Source organism: Grammomys surdaster, unplaced genomic scaffold (assembly GCF_004785775.1).
Source record: "Grammomys surdaster isolate TR1022 unplaced genomic scaffold, NIH_TR_1.0 278, whole genome shotgun sequence".
In the NCBI taxonomy this organism is placed as follows: Eukaryota; Metazoa; Chordata; class Mammalia; order Rodentia; family Muridae; genus Grammomys; species Grammomys surdaster.
Window position 1 is genome coordinate 16,366,222 of NW_021604719.1, and position 17,537 is coordinate 16,383,758.

Here is a 17,537-nt window from a genome sequence, read left to right on the forward strand (position 1 = left end):
ATGTCTCTCAAATTAGTAATATATATATATATATATATATATATATATATATATATATATATATATGGCATAATGGGCACATTATATCACACGGATTGCTACACGGTCTTGTTTTTTATGAGACAACACACCACTATTATTACATAGCATTATAAAGTCTTTTCAGAAGATAAAATAGTCTTTGTCTCATTCAGCAATTAGGAAGAAATTCTAATTCTTTATTGTCTGAAGAAGTAAAATTTGAATATTGGTCAAAATAAACATTTATAAATTTTTGTAATTATTTTTTGTACTTATATTAGTAACATAAATATCATATATTATACATATATATGATATATAACATATATTCTATATATTACAATAGCTATAATATATACTATATATTTGTTGTGTACATAAAGTAGTATTTCATATGTATTCATGCATATATTTAAAAATATATTCATGAATAAGAATATATATTGCTAAATGTATAAATAAAACCTGCTGTTTGTGTAATGTTATTTATATGTATATGATTTCAGATCTGACCACTTGAATTATGAGATGTTGAGAAGCTAGAGAAACGTCTTAGCATTTAAGATCACTTGGTTTTCCAGAGTAACCAAATTCAGTTCCCAGCACCCACACTGAGTGTCCCACAAAAGCCTGTAACTCCATCTCCAGGGGATTGAAAGCCCTCTGCTAGCTTCTCTCTGTCTCTCTGTCTCTCTGTCTCTCTGTCTCTCTGTCTCTCTGTCTCTCTGTCTCTGGCTCTGTCTGTCTCTCTCTCCCCTCCCCTCCCTCTCCCTCTCTCTTCTCTCTCTCCCTCCCACCCTTCCTCCATGCCTCTCTCTTCCCCCAAAAAAATTACAAAAGCAAATCCTTTGGGGGCTGCAGAGCTGGGTCAGTAGTAAAGAGCTCTCACTGCTCTTGCAGAGGACCCGTGTCCAGTTCCTAGCACCTATATCAGGTGGATTGTCTGTAACTCCAGTTCCATGAGAACAAGACATGTACTCAGTATACATACATGTATACAGGCAAACATTCATACACATAAAATAAAAATAAATAAATATTTTTAAAATCTTAATCTTCATCTAAAAAAACAGAGATGTTGACTTTACAAATAAAAAGAGCTCAACAGATCAATAGATACACAGAAAGGCGGCGTTTATATGGTCTACATTATTCTGTGGATCTACTTTTTCTCAAAGGATTAATTAAATTAATCCTTCAAAGCTTAGTGTTTATGTCTTATAAAAATGATGTTTCCAAAAGGATTGATACCCAGAGTTTTTGCAGCCATGTGGATAATGTCAGCATATAAGAAATTAGCTGAGCTCTACACCTAAAGATAACTGGGAAAGAAGACAACTAAATTGAAATGCCCCATCAGTTTTAGCTAATCTTTGAGGTGATGTTTATCCTTATCCAAGATAAGTGACATTGGGACTCCAAGAAGACAGTGATGTAGTTGAGGCTTGTGACAATTCAATGTACGTCACGACCGCAAAAGTATATCATACATAATGACTAAATTTCTAAGATACAGTTCTTATGCTATTATATTTCCTGGAACTTCCATGGCAAAGATCTTCCAATGAATACATAGAACATATGGAGAATAAGATTCTTAGGATTCATATCAGCATTTTAAGTGAGAATTTATCAAAATTAATATTTAGGGAATATATACATTATTATTGTGCTGTGCATTTGTTTTCAAGCAACATTTTTGATACAATTGCCTTGAAATGGAGAGGCTTGTCACTTCTTTAACCTAATTAAAACTAATTTTCTTGAGTCCTAATTTCATTTATCACATGTTCCAAATTACTGATATCGCTGAAGTACACTCATTATTCATTAGGAGAACTTAGCTACATTTCATTATCACAAATCTTTACTACACATGATTTTTAAAACCTTGATAATACAAAAAATAATTAACAAAAATCTATAGATGTTTATTTTGACCAATGTTCAAATTTTGCTTCTTCAAATTATAAGGAATTAGAATTTCTTCCTAATTGCTGAATGAGACAAAGAATGTTTTATCTTCTGAAAAGATTGTATAATGCTATGTAATAATAGTAGTGTGTTGTCTCATAGAAAATTAGACTGTGTAGCGCTCTGTGTGATATAATGTGCCCATTATCCCATGTGGAACATTTGTTTCAGACACTGAGCACTGAGTCCTGCACTCGAGGGTGAGAACTGAGGACCCTAACACTCTGCTTGGCTGCCTGCCTCAGCATTGAAGAGCCTGTCCACCAGTGAACCACCCTGTGGGAAGAAGGAAACGGCCATACTGAGCCATACTTAGTTTCAGAGTTCTCAGCCTGTCCAGCAGCAAATCGCACATGGTAAAGAGTCATATCCACATTAATCAATTGTCTAGCCATGGCTTCAGAGTTCTCCACATCTATAGTAATCCTCAAGAAAGAAGATCACTCCTCAGAACAGAGGTTTGGATGACTGGTCACTGCGTTCTGCACAATTCAAACTTCCTGGACTAAAATTCCTCAGTGTGTCTCTTAAAACAGTGCCTCATTGTAGAAGTCTAAAATTTTGGGAATGATGAATGAAACTAACTTAATATCTGGACAAGAAATCTGGTACTTAGATGAAACTTTCAGCAAAGATATAGTGATTCTTTTTCAAAAGGAGGAAGTATGTTGGGAATGAAAGCTCAATAAATCAAATAAGAAAGGTAATGGAAAGTGTCACCAATTCATTAGACCTTGTGAAAGAGAGATTATCATGGATTGAAGATAGGATTTGGGGATTATTACATTCAGAAGAAATAATGAAGTGGCTAACACTAAAATACAAATTTCAAGACCTTGGAGACATGATTCCAAGATCAAATCCATTAATCTTTGGTGTATAAGTAAAAGCTAAGATAAAACCTAAAAAAATAGAAAAACTATTTGATTAAACTATTTGGTTAATTATTCAAACATAGGAAATACATCTACATCTGGAAGATAATAGCTGGCATGGTGGCATATGTTGAAATCCTCTCTAATATTTGGAAATGCATCATTTGTTTATCTGCATGAATATTCTTTTCTGTTTAGCTTTAGGCACTCATAACAAGAAGCTTTCGCTATTAGAACTGTCTTGGGAGGCAATAGCATGAGAATCAGGATTCAAGGCCAGTCTAAGCAGCATATTGAACTTGAAGCCATCCTGGCCTATGGGAGATCCTAGATAGATAAATAGACAGGAGGATGGACAGATGGACGGATGGATAGGAAAATAGAAGTCAAAATTAGAGAATAAAGACAGAATATTGGAATCTAGAAAAGAGACGTATGAAATTACCTAAAGGCTAGAAGTAGAATTCTGAATAGAAAACAAAAACACAAAACAGCCGGCCTGATGAATTTTAAGAAAATAGCCATTAACCAAAATTGTTATGCCCATCAAAGTTATCCTTTGAGATAAAAATAAAGACTTATCATGATAAGCATCAGCTAAAGCAATTCATGACCAATACGACAGCATTATAAAAGATGGGTAAAGGAACACTGCACACACAGGAAGAAGAAAAATAACAAGACCATGCAAATGAATAAATCCCAAGAGGGGACAACACAGGCAAACAAGAACTAGGAAAGAATTAAATATTGAGTAGATAACCCAACAGAACACTAAAATGCATAACAGAAAATTAGTATGTCTTTCAATAGTATCACTAAATATAATGATTTTAATTCTCCAGTTAAAAACAGCTATGTAGACTGAAAAGCAACACCCAACCCTTTTCTAAAAGCAAGAAATTCAATGACAAAGAGATATACAGGCTGAAGGTAAGTGAATAGTAAGTGATATTCCAAGCAAACAGAAATCGAAAACAAGCATGAGCATCTACATTCATATCTGACAAATCAGACAAGAGATAAAAAGGGTTACTACATGTTAATAAAGGGAACAATCTACCAGGAAGAAATAAAACTGTAAATACATATTTCTGTGGTGGTTTAAGTAAGATAGGCCCTACAGAGGCTCATGAGTTTGAAATCTTGATCCTTGGCTGGTCGAATTGTTTGGGAAGGTAATAGAACCTTTAGGAGATGAAGCCCTGATGGAACAAGTATGGTACTGGGACACAATTTGAGGGTTTAAAGCCTTGCCTCATTTCCTATCCTCTCCCTCTCGCCTTTCTCCTACTTCCTATATGTAGATAAAACATGCTCACTCTGTTTCCAGCCCTTGCTACTTGCCATTATGGACTCTATCCCTCTAAAACTAAAGCCAAAATAAGCCCTTTCCTTTCCAAAAGTGCTATTTGTCAGGGTATTCAATCTAAGCAATGTAATAAATATAGGACCAAGCATTGCTATACTCTGTTTTATAAAAATAAACACTATTGGACACAAAAAGTAGATCCAGGTACTTTAATAATGGGAGATTTGAATATCCCACTCTAATCAATGAAGATGTCATTACTCAAAAGGAGATTAAATAGATTAATAGGCATCACATAATACTCCATGCTACAGCTGAGAAATACTCATACAATGTAGCCCATGGGATTTAGTCCAAAATATGTCATGTTATATGCCATGAGAGAAGTTTAACAAGTAAAAAAAAATGGAAATAACTTCTTATATTGTATTAGTTAAGAATGGAATAAAATTAGAAATCAACAGTAAAAAAAGGAAATAAAAACAAGATATATGAACACATGAAAATTTAACAATATGCATTTGAACTCTAACAGAAAATAAAACATCATGGGACAAGTTTAAAGTTTCTCTAAATTAAAATGAAAGTAAAAACACAACTTACTACAATCTTTAGGGGCACAGGGAAGATAATTCTAAGATCAAAAGCTTCCATAAGAGTCCCAGAGCTCTGTCCAATGTTTGACTCTGGGTCTCTTCATTTGTTTCAGTCAACTGCTGGGTGGAACATCTCAGAGAACAGTCATGGTAGTCCCCTGTCTACAAGTGTAATGGAGTATCCTTAATAGTGTTAGGCACTGATGCTTGCTCATGAGATGGGTCTCAAGTTGGGCCAGTTATTGGTTGTACATTCTCTCAATCTCTGCTCCATTTTTGAATTTCTTGAAGACAGGACAAATTTGGGGTCAAAAGTTTTATGGGTGAATTGGTGCCCTTATCCCTCCACTTGGGATCCTGCCTGGCTTCAGGAGTGGCCTCTTCAGATTCTATATCTCCACTGCTAAAAGGCTCAGCTAAAGTCACCCCCTTAATCTCCTGGGAGCCTTCCCTACCCTAGGTCTTTGGCATGTCCTAGAGATGTCAGTCCTCCTACCTCAGGCAGCTGCAGATCTCCATTCATTCTCCTGGCCCTCTGGCGCTCTCTCTTTTCTCTCCCTACCGCTAATCTCAAACTGTCCCCATTCCCCTCTCCATCCCCTCTCCCACCCAGTTCCCTTCCTCCATTTTCTTCCTATAACTATTTTGTTTCTTCCTTCTGAGATTCAAGCATTCTCCCTTTAGATCCTTACTTTTTAGGAGTAAAACAAAGAGGAAAAACTCATTGAATCATTGGGTTGCTTTAGTCCAATGGTTAGGTAAGCCAAAATGAAGTTGAGTGTGGTTGCTCTTGCACTTGGGATGCTTACACTTGGGATCTGTGAGTTCAAGGCCAGCCCAAGCTACAGTATGAGACCTTGTCTCAAAGAAACAATCAACCCAAAATAAAAGAAGCACAGAGCAGAACAGCCCCTTCCAGTCATTGAGAAATCAGGCAGATAGTATACCAATGACTGACAAGACAGTCACCATAAAAAAAGCATTAAAATTTCAGCCTGTGGAAATATCGGCTTAGTCTTCTCTTTAATCTAATGGCTGTAAAGTAGAAGCCTAAAACCATCTTGTTCATCTTGCTTTTCTGTATGAACTTGTGGGGAAATAATTTCATCCTTGCTATTAAACATATATATGTCTTTTTTTAATATTGAATTTTTTAATGTAAAAAAGACTAAGTCAAATTTTTAAAGCAAACATGCCATAACTATATGGCACTATTTCCATAATCAATGCCCATAAAATGGCATCAGTACAAAAATCTAAGCAAAGACAATAGATTAGTAATTAGAACATCAGGTAATGTTGATTTTTAGGAAGAAGCTTAACAGATAAAAGAAGGAGCATATGACATAAATTCAAGTATGCAATTCAAATTTACAAATTATGAAAATTCTCCACTTTTATAGCTGGCTTCTTTTGAAGGGTTAAATTCTAGCCTCATTTTTTTTTCATCAACAAGCCAATTGGACAAACTCATTTAACCAAATTTACATCCTAGAATATGTAAGTAAACTGAAGACATTATTCAGATGTGTAAGATCTATTCATTTTCATCATCTCTGTGATCAGGTTGCAAAGTACACGCTTTTCTCTTTGCTTTTCCTAAGCCACTGCTTCCTGCTTCTTCAGGAATCTGGTTCTCTTTCTTAGAATCTTTAGGAGACAAACTGAAGAATTCCCCGATGCCTTTTTGCCACTTGGGAGTTGGGCGTACACAGACTGGGTTCCCTCCTGCATACTTATTTTCAGCTTTTCTCGACGAACTTGAGGAAGAATTGTTGACAAAGGAGGAGGAGCTAAGCACCTTCCTGGGGGCTTGAGAAGCCACCACTTTTCTGTAGGCTCCTGGGACGTAGTTTGCTTTGGTCCGCACCATGTTCACACAGGAAGAGACAACTTTTCCCCGACTCCCCAACTGCAGATATCTCAAGTGGACAAGAACCCCCATATATGTGTTTGAGTAAAACATAAACAAACATCAGCACAAGGTTGCTCCTTCTTTTATAATAATTTTTTTCACACATGGATTATCAAAACTTGATTTTCTTAACTGTTTTGATAGTTGGAGTCTCTCTCTCTCTCTCTCTCTCTCTCTCTCTCTCTCTCTCTCCATATGTGTGTGTGTGTGTGTGTGTGTGTGTCTTTTTGTGTTTGCAAATATTCTACAATGGAAAGAATCTGTGTTTAGAATGCCTGTTAAATACTTTTAATGCTAACCAATCTAGACATAAAGAGGAAATGAAATCAAGTGACCAGTTCCAGAGAACCTGCCGCATAAGTTCCCAACCTTCATAATAAGAGGAAAACAGGGAACATATCTGAAATGGAGCTTGAGGAGGTGTGGATAGGCTTCTGTAACTTATTCAATATTTACTCAACAGGATAAGTCAAGTAATCATTTTCTGATATAATGGTAATTTTAAAAACTATTAAAAATAATTTGCTACTATTCTCACTATACAGAGCTTTTATCCTCCCCATGAAACAGTGTCAATAGCTTTAGAATTGGAATGCATACTATGATTTAAAGAAAAGAAAGAAAGGAAGAAAGAAAGAAAGAAAGGAAGGAAGGAAGGAAGGAAGGAAGGAAGGAAGAAAGAAAGAAAGAAAGAAAGAAAGAAAGAAAGAAAGAAAGAAAAGACGCATTTATAGACAGAACACATTAAGCCAACCCCACAGCCAGGACCACTGGAAATAATCAGAGGTCCTGGGGAATATGCTCATTAATTTAGCTCCGACTCAGAATGGTTGCTCAGCTGAGTATCTAGCACACGTTCCTATAATCTGATAATTGTGTCTTAGAGTTGATTTTTTTGTCTTTTTTTCTAAGGGTACCCATCTTCTACATTTGGGAGCTTAGTTTAAAGCATGTTTTTGTCCTTTTATGAGAAGACTAAACTAATCCAGATGGTTTAACAAACTTTAGTCCTTTGAACAGAACAGTTGCTACTTTCTGTGCTGGCTGTATGATGCCTAGAAAGGATGCTAAGGAAGAGCATAGCTTGTGTCTGCAAGCATGTCTTCCTTGAGTCAGCACCGAGGACCAAGCAGACTTAAACCAGATGCTATTTCTTCATAACTTCGTGGGTAAATTATTTGCTCTTTTAGGCTTATGCCTGTTCATCTTGGGAATATTTATTAAAATAGTTCTCAAATGTGCTCCTACTATAAATACTACAAGATGAAAGTAGTTTATTATTTATTGAAATTTCTTGTATACTTATCTGGAAACAGAACTTCCCCTGGATTGAGCATTGTCTTCCAGGAGAGACCAGATACAAAGAGGTCCACAGGAAAAGCACTGCTGCTTCATCCTGCCCACCTGCCCACCTGTCCATCTGCCCACCTGCCCACCTGCCCATCTGCCCACCTGCCCACCTGCCCATCTGCCCACCTGCTCACCTGTCAACCTGCCCACCTGTCCACCTGTCCAACTGCCCACTTGCCCACCTACCTACTTTGTTGGTGCCAAAGGAATGTCACAATTCTAAACATTTATATACCAAACACTAGGCCACACAAGTTTCTAAAAGAAACACTACTACAGTTTAAGTCACATATTGTGCCCCACCCCCTCCCAGCCCTGGGGCACCTGGAAGAAAGATAACTAAGCATCCAGCACTATTGTGATAAGTGAATATGTGATGGAAATAAGTGTGTACTGGAAAGATGGAAGAGATAGCAAAGCCAAGCAACTTGTACACTGCGGAGAGAAGTAGAACAAGTGGATATAAAGAGCCTGTACAACCACCTGGGGCCATGATGATGTGTGGGCCCATGCTGCCACCAAGCGCCATCCATGTGGTAGGACCATCTTGGTCCCTGGTCCTACCACAGACAGGGTCTGTGCTGAAATCTGTGGCCCAAGTTACCACCAAAAGCCACGCAGTTGCCAGTTGTCTGAGATGCCACCCAAGACCATGTAAATGTCTGAGGGCCACACTGCTGCTGGGGGACATACTGATCTGAGAGGCCTGGGCTGCCACATAAGACCATGGTGAAGTCTTCGACTGGGCTGTGCTGAGAGCCATGTCTGGGTCTATGGTCCTGCTGTAGCTGGTGTTTGTGTCAATGTCCATGGCCTGAGTCATTGCCAAAGGCCGTGCCGATGTCAGTGGTCTGGGTTGTCACCTAAGACCATATGGATGTCTGAGGGCTCTGCTGTCACCAGGAGATATACTGATCTGAGTGGCCTATGCTGCCATCTGAGACCATAGTGACATCTGGGCCCATTCTGCTGCCCAAGACCATGTCTGGGTCCGTGGTCCTATTTGCAGCCAGGGTCTGTGTTGATGTCTGAGGCCCATGTTACTACCAAGGGCAATGTGGATGTTCCTGGTCTGGGCTGCTTGGGTTGATGCCCAAGCACTGTGTGGAGCTGTTCCTACCCCTCCCCTAAAGCAGGACAACTGTCCCTGCCCCTTGACTGGGCATCATAGGAGAGCTAGCTCTGGTGATATGGATACAGGAGCGCTGATCCTGGTGGGGGGAGTGTGGGAGAACTGGCCCCACCCCTTACTGGCAGCAGCACTCGGAAAAGTGGCCCTTTACCTCACTTGGGTAGCACAGTAGAGCTGGCCCTGCTGGAAGGAGTATGGCTGAGTCAGAATCAAGGACATGAGCACAAGAGGTCTGGCCCCAACCCTGCCTGGGCAAAGCAGGAGAGCTAGCTGGTCTTGGTGACATGGGCATAGAAGAACTGGTAGGCTAACCAACTCAGCTTCCCCCCAGGCCGAGATTCAGGGCTTTGAGTGGATCATCCCAACACCCACCCCATCTCTGAGCTGCTAGAGCACATGAAGGAGGCCAGTCCAGCAGCTCCAACACTGCAGGATCTTTATGGCACAGAGCAACAACTGGATGTGTGAGCAGCTTCCACTGGGAGATATTTTGTTTTTTTCGTTTGGAGAGAGAGGTTACAGGGGCAGAGAGCAGATATGAAGGGACAAAGAGATGACTGGGAATGGAGTTCATGGTTTAAAATGCATATTGTTTTATTAAAATAAAATTTTAATGACAGCCACATAGTGATAGTGGGTGATTTGAATAGCTCAGTCTTGCCAACAGACAGGTCATCAGACAAAATCTAAACAGAGGTAAATGACGTCATAAAGCAAGAGGACCAGCAGATATTTACAGAACATTTTACCAAAACACACACACACACACATAAATAAACTTTCTCCATAGCTAGTGAAACTTTCTCCAAAACTGACCACATTCTTGGACATAAAATACTTCTCAACAGATAGAAGAAAAATTGAAATAATACCATCAATCGTATCAAGTCACCATGGACTAAAGCTGGATATCAAGAACAACAGAGACTTACAAACTCATCGAAACCGAACAATTCACTACTGAATGAAAAATGGGTAAAGAGAGAAATTTAAAACGTTTTTAGAATTAAATGAAAACACAGCATATCTGAACATATGTGACACAATGAAGGTGATTCTACAAGGAAAGTTCTTAGCACAAAATGGCTACATAAAAACAAACAAAATGCATGGTAGGTGTCAGAACGATGGCAAATGAGGAGGAAAACCGCTGTTGCAGAGAAAAACCGCTGTTGCAACAAAAGAGGTTCTGGCTGAGGCAGCAGGTGTTCTAGAACCTGTATGCTTGCAAGAAGAAGCAGAGCTGCCTGTGAAGATCATGGAGGAGTTTATGAGGAACTCTCTGACAAGCTGCTCTGTAGCCAGCTTCAAGTAGTGAACTTCTTACATACTTTTCTGGCTCAGGAGGATAATACTGACAAAAACCCAGATGCTTTGGCTTCTGAAGACACAAGTCGACAAAAGGCAACTGAAACTAAGGAGTAGTGGAAGGACCTGAAGGCCACATACATGGATCATGTGGATGTCATAAAGCATTCCTTGTCTGAGACCTCACCCCAGGCTAAACAGGCTCACAGGAAGTACACAGAGCTTCAGAAGGCTTTTGAGCAATTGGAGGCTAAGAAGCGAGTCCTTGAGGAGGAACGTCAATTAACTCAGAAGCAGTGGGTGCTGCAACAGAAGCATTTGCAGAATCTGACAAAGATTTCTGCAGAGGTAAGGAGACACTGGAAGAGAGCTCTGGAGAAGCTTGATAGATCACATCAGGAACTTGAAACCTTGAAGCAGCAAATAGGGCAGAAACAAGAGAAGCTGCAGAGGAACCAGAGCTACCTCCAGCTGTATTCCCTGTAGAATATGCTGGTCATCTCCGAGGCCAAGGCTGAGGACAAATACGTCAAAGGACGAGCTCTTCCACCCAAATCTCCCTAAAGGAACAAAGAAAAACACTGGTTTGGCATGGAACACCTTTTCTACTGAGAATGAGAAGTGAGTTAGTTTAATGATGTCTTCAAGAGCTAAGGAGTAGGGAATGAAGGAAATTTAGTTAAGATTGACAGCTGACTATGAAGCCTGTTAGCAAATCTTCAGGATGGAGATAGTGAGATGCAGCAAATCTGTACTTTGCCTGAAGAACCTGTAACAAGACTCTGTGGCCTGGATTGTTGACCCATTGCATCAAGATGGCCGTTCTGGGAAACCTTAGATTGTTGGAGACATTTATGCCAACAGGAATCAGTCTTTCATTAAACACCTTAATTTTTAAAACAGAACAACAAAAAAAAAACAACTAACAAGCAAACAAACAAAACAAATTGGAAAAGTCTCATACTAGTAACTGAATGACATACAACATCTCTAGATCAAAAGAAAAAAAATCATAACCCAAAGGGGTAGAAACCAAGAAATAATAAAATTCATGACTGAAATCAATAAAGTAGAAACAAACAAGCAAGCAAAAAACCAATATAAAGAGTCGATGAAATTAATACTTTGTTCTTTGAGAAAATTCCTAAGATTGTTAAATCCTTAGCCAATTTAAATAAAAGGTGGAGAGAGAATATCCAAATTAACAAAATCAAAAATAAAGGGGGGAACATAACATGCTTTAGAAGCCTGTACTCTATCAAATCAGAAAATACAGAAGAAATAGATAACTTTCTCAATATATACCACCTAGCAAAGTTAAATCAAGATCAGATAAGCAATTTAAATAGACCTATTAAATCCTAGTGAAATAAAAGCAATAATTAAAAGTCTCTCAACCAAAAAAACTAGGACCACATGGATTTTGGACAGAATTCTACCAGATTTTCAAAATATTAACACCAATATTCTTCAAGTTGGTCGACAAAGAGAAAAACAAAAGAAATATTGCCTAACTCTGTTTTCTTTTATTGAAATATAGATCTATTTTCTCACATAATATATCCTGATTAGAGTTTCCCTTCCTTCCCTCCTCCCAGTTAGTTTCCACCTCCCCTCATATCTGGATCCCTTCATTTTCTATCTCTCAATAGAAAACAAACATCTCTAAGGGATAATGATATGACAGGACAGGGCATGATAAAAACTAACATGTTAGAATTATACAGAGAAAACAAATAAAAGGGAAAAAACTAAGAGAAGGCACAAGAAACAGACCCATTCTTGCCACACACAGGAATCCCATGAAAACACTATACTGAAAGCCATAATATACTTGCAAGGACATGGTGCAGACCCATGTAGGCCCTGTATATGCTGCCTCGGTCTCTGTGAGTTCATATGAGTGTTGATCATACTGATTTAGAGGCCCTTGCATTCTTGATAACCTTCATCCCCTCTCGCTCTTACACTCTTTCTGTATCCTCTTGAATCCTAAGGGGAGGGATTAATTTTATTTCTGATTTTGTCCAAAGGGAAACATTCCATTTACAGCTGAGGGTTCCAAAGTCTCTCTCTCTCTCTCTCTCTCTCTCTCTCTCTCTCTCTCTCTCTCTCTCTCTCTAATGTAAGTATTTGTCCCCTTTTACTGGAGGAAGAAGCATCTCTGAGGGTGGCTGAACAAGTCACTGACTGATAATAAGTATAGCAGAATGCCATTAGGAGTCATTTTAATGGCCATAAGTCAAATAAGATATTGGTTGGTTACTCCACAAGCTTTGTACCACCATTGTATGAGTCTATCATACAAGCAGGACACCATTGTAGATCTAAGGGGTTGTGAGTTGCTGTGAACATTTTTCTTTTTGTAGTATGCAGAGTGACTTCCCTTACCAATGATGTTAGCATGCAGGGGTGAAGTCTCTATGTTGGCACCAGTTCAACTTCTGTATAGTCAATGAATTATATAGGTGTCATCTTCAACAATAGTCTTGCTGTCAGTTTGTGGAGAACAATCTATAGTCTTGGCAACAGCCTGGTTTGTTTGGAGCTTCCTATGAGAATCCTTTGGCCAACAACCCAATTAGATGTAACCCAATCCCTGTACTAGAAGTTTCGGTTGATGACAAGATATGCCCAGTTGGGACTCTGTCTCTCATATTATTTGGTGATTTCATTTAGATTGTCTTCTTACATGTTTGGATTTTAAGAAGCTTCTTCTGCATTAGGTTTCCACGCCACCATTTAAAGGGTCCTTAATTTTAGCTGTGCCTCCCTCCTTCATCACCTCATCCCCTCACACTCCACATTTTATCCTCTCTTTCCAGCTGCCCCCATCAATCCAGAATTATCTCATCCATTTCCAAATGATATTAATCTGTACCCCGTAGTCCCTTACTCTATGCCTCTGTGGCTTCATGGATTGTAGCTTATTTATCATTGATCATATACACATATAGGTGAATATGTGCCATGTTTGTCTTCATAGGTTTGGAATACCTCACTCAGGATGATTTTGTTCTAGTTCTATCCATTTATCTGTGAATTCATCATTATACTTTTTTTTATGAACGGCTAAGAAACATTCCATTGTGTAATTGTACATTTTCTTTATCCATTTTTCTGTTGAGGGACATCTAGGTTGTTTCCAATTTTTGGCCATTATAAATAGAGCATCAGTTATCATGGTTCAGCAAGTGTCTCAGGGTAGGATGAATTGTCTTTGGGGTATATGCCCAAGAAGGATAAGGCTAGATCTTGAAGTAGATCGATTTCTATCTTCTTGAGGATCCACCACAGTGATTTCCATAGTGGCTGTATAAGTTTGCATTCACACCATCAGATGAGTGATCCTCTTACTCCACATCCTCACTATCATAAGTTGACACTTATTTTATTGATCTTAGGCATTCTGACAGATGTAAAATGAAATCTCAAAGTAGTTTTGATTTGCATTTCCCTGATGACTAAGGATATTCAACATTTCTTTAGTGTTTTTCAGACATTTGAGTTTCTTCTTTTAAGAATGCTCATTTCAGATCTGTACCCCATTTTTAACTAGACTACTTCTTTTCTTGGTAGCTAGAATTTTTTTAGTTCTTTATATATGCATTGTATATTAGTCCTCTATTGGATGTGAAGCTGGTTTAAAAAATTGTTTCCCATTCTATAGGCTGCCTCTTTGTCCAATTGATAATGACCTTTGCCTCCCAGAAGCCTTTTCAGTTTCATGAGGTCCCATTTACTGTTAATCTTATCCACCTTGTCTTCTGTCAGGTTCAATTTATCTGGTTTTATGTTGAAGTCATTAATCATTTGGAATTAAATCTTGTGCTAGGTCATAAATATGGATCTATATGGATTCTTCTGCATTCAGCTGTCCAGTTTGGCCAGCACCATTTGTTGAAGATGCCACCTTTTTTTCCAGTGTATATTTCTGGCTTCTTTATCAAAGATCATGTGTTCATAGGTATGTGAATTTATGTCTGAGTCTTTTTAATTTTATTCCATTGATCAACATGACTTCTTTTGTGTGTGTGTGTGCCAATCAAATGAAATCACATGTTGTTTTTATATGATCACTCTGTAGTATAGCTTGAAATCTAGAATGGTGATACCTCCAGATATCCTTTAATTATTCAGGATTGTTTTAACTATCCTCAAAAAGCTAACAAATAATAGAAAGATCCCCCATAATCATGGAGCAGTAAGATTAATATAATGAAAAAGAAGACAAAATTGAACACAGTAGAATATTGTGGAACCATTGTTAGAAAGCATTCATCTTTTTAAGTGCATGTTGTGTTCCATATAATGACTCACATGATGAGTGAGTAAAGGAGTATTGGGATCCAGCTTAAGCCTTACTATCCAATTGTTGGAAGCCAGGCCAATCCAAGGCTTCCCTGAGGTCCCAAAATATGGCGAAGAAATGTAATTCCTCATCTAAATCCAGGAGCATGGTTGTCAAAGCCAGTAGTGGCTTAGGACCAGGGCCTTGGAGAAGCTGCAGCTTTGGATCCTGGGAAGTTGGTTTTCCTATCTTGGATGGCTGTCGTCATCAGTCTCAAGGTCACTGAGCAGCAGTTCTATGGCTCACATGAGATAGCCTGTGCTCCATTTGTGTAACATTGCTTGATTAGCTTCTATATAACTTTTTTCTATTGTACGATAGCTTTCTGCTGACTCGGAAACATTTTTCACTTGAAGAGTGTATATAATATGCTGTATCTCTTAATGAGCTTATTTATTTGGCATAAGACATAGCTTGTGCAAGACTTCTTGATCCTAAATTTCCCTATCTTCTGGTTGTATAATCCCCTTGTACCTGAAGAACCTGACCCTGAAGAACAACCTGCTGGTCCATGTCAACCAATACCAGAGGAAGCTCTCCAAAACATATCCCTTCTGCAGCGATTTTTAAAACATACTCCCCTTCAAAGGGTGCTTAGTTTGACTGCTTTGGGGTCATTTCCCTGCCTCTACCATTCATAGCTTCCCTGGGATGCCTGCTTTGTGGTATAAGAGGATACTCATGGCTACAATTTATTACAACACAACCATACAACCTGATCTGTAAGGGGAAATATGGCATCCAGTCTGGAGACTGCTATGTAGAGTACTTCCTGTAATGTCCTATGGGTCATCACAAAGTTGACCCTCTTCCTTCAGTAAAATACAGTAGTGAAATAGAGTATGGAGTGTCTGTGTCCAGTGAAACCTGTGTAAGACTTCCCAAAGTTTTTATTAAGAAAAATTACATAGTCACAAATCTTTAGCCACAACAACCAAAACTTTAGGTTATCAATTGAAAGCAGGTATTCTGCATATATTGCTGTGTCTAAGCAGAGGGGTACAGTAACCTCATTATCAGTGTGAACGGTCCAAAGACAAGTTCCCAGATGCCAGCTCTACCACTTGCTGGCTGTGTGTCATGAGCCCTTTTTAATTCCATTTTTCTCCCTCACTGATCATGTGATATAATAAGGAACACAAGACCTAGTCCTCACAAAGCAGGTAGCACAATACCTGACAGGTAACATTCTATGCAAGTTATTTTTCTTATAAAATAGGACAAAATTATTTTAGATGCATTGTAATAAATCAAAGTTGTATGAGATTTTTTTTTCCTGGGAAGAAATATGCAAGCTCATTGCTAATAAGCATCAGTGTTCTGTCTCTTTCTGTATCTGTGTCTGTGGTCTTGTTGCTTCTTTTGTTGGAGGCACATTTATTTAATAATGGTCCTATAGCCACATCCACAAGAGCTGAAAAACGGTAAGTGTTAAACTAGTCATTTAATGATCCTCAAACTTTCAAGAGATTCCGTTTGAATTGCAATGTGAACATTTGCTGTCCGGAGCTCTGAGGAAGGAGATGCTGCAAGATGGAATGAGCTGAGCAGTGTGGCAAGGTCACTCCTCACATCTGTCCTCCTCATTTTATAAATGGGAAACATGCCTTCTATTTATCACTTTTTAGTGCCAGACACTGGGCTCTATGCCTTTATTTCATTTAACTTCACAACAAACCACGTGAATTACGTTCTCATTACCCTAATTGCATAGATGAGAAAACTAAAACGTGGGCAAAATGCCGGAAGTCCCAGCGGGGTGAGTCTAGGAATTCAAACTCAAAGTGACAACTCAGAGTCAGGGCCCTTCCCCACTGTGTAGTCCAGATTCTCTGAGTCTCAAAGAGCTTTGTGTACCCACAAAGTCCATTGATGCTAATTCCCTCATCGTAACTGAATCCAGGCATTCACACTCAAAATAAAGAAAAGCAGATTCACATTAACCAAGGATTTAGGAGTCAGGCAAAGGTCTCTAATTAAGATTCTTTTTTTTTTAAGGTGACTTCTATTTAATCTCCTTGCTGTAATTAGTTTCATATATGGCTTTTATGAGAGGTGATCTATTAGGAAGTAGAAATTTCAATAAGAAAGGAGAATAAAATATGTGTTTGGAAAACCAGACAGATGGTTTTAACCAGACTTCCTTTTTCCAGAGAGAAATTCTTTGCGTTTGTTGTCTACAGCCTTGCCTCTAGCTGTATTCAAGGTTTTCGACATCCACATACAAACATATACTCAGCTGCAAAGGAAAGAATGCAGGAAATTCAGAGTAACATCCTAAGCCCCAGGGAGTGGCCAGTGAGCCAGTGCATTCCGTGACCAGATTCCTTGGTCTAGCACGTAGAAAAGTGCTCAAGACCGCAGCTCTTGTGGGAACAGGGCTTCCATTTCAAGATCACTTATATAATGTAGGAAAATGATAAGAGAGTATAAAGCGAAGATCGGGCCTTAGCATGGATCATGTAGGGTAACAACTTGAGACTCTGCTTTGAAAACATTAAAAATCAGAATATAAGATCCACAGAAAGGGAGCAGCCTCAAATAACTGCAGTAATACAACAGGCTGGCAAATGTTGGAAATTGAGGTAATTTCTGACTTAAGGAAAATAACAACTTTCACAAACTAAGCTTTACTCATGGGGCCTTAGCTATGTAAAATGTTCCAGAATGTTATCAGCTTAAAAATAGAAACCTCCTTGGGAC

General features: G+C 38.7%; 2 pseudogenes; one reads left to right on the plus strand and one right to left on the minus strand.

Annotated features, from left to right (window-relative positions):
* Window positions 1–6,315: 6,315 nt before the first annotated feature.
* LOC114629099 lies at window positions 6,316–6,651 on the minus strand (annotated as a pseudogene).
* A 3,658-nt stretch (window positions 6,652–10,309) lies between these two features.
* Window positions 10,310–11,047, plus strand: LOC114629163 (annotated as a pseudogene).
* Window positions 11,048–17,537: the final 6,490 nt, after the last annotated feature.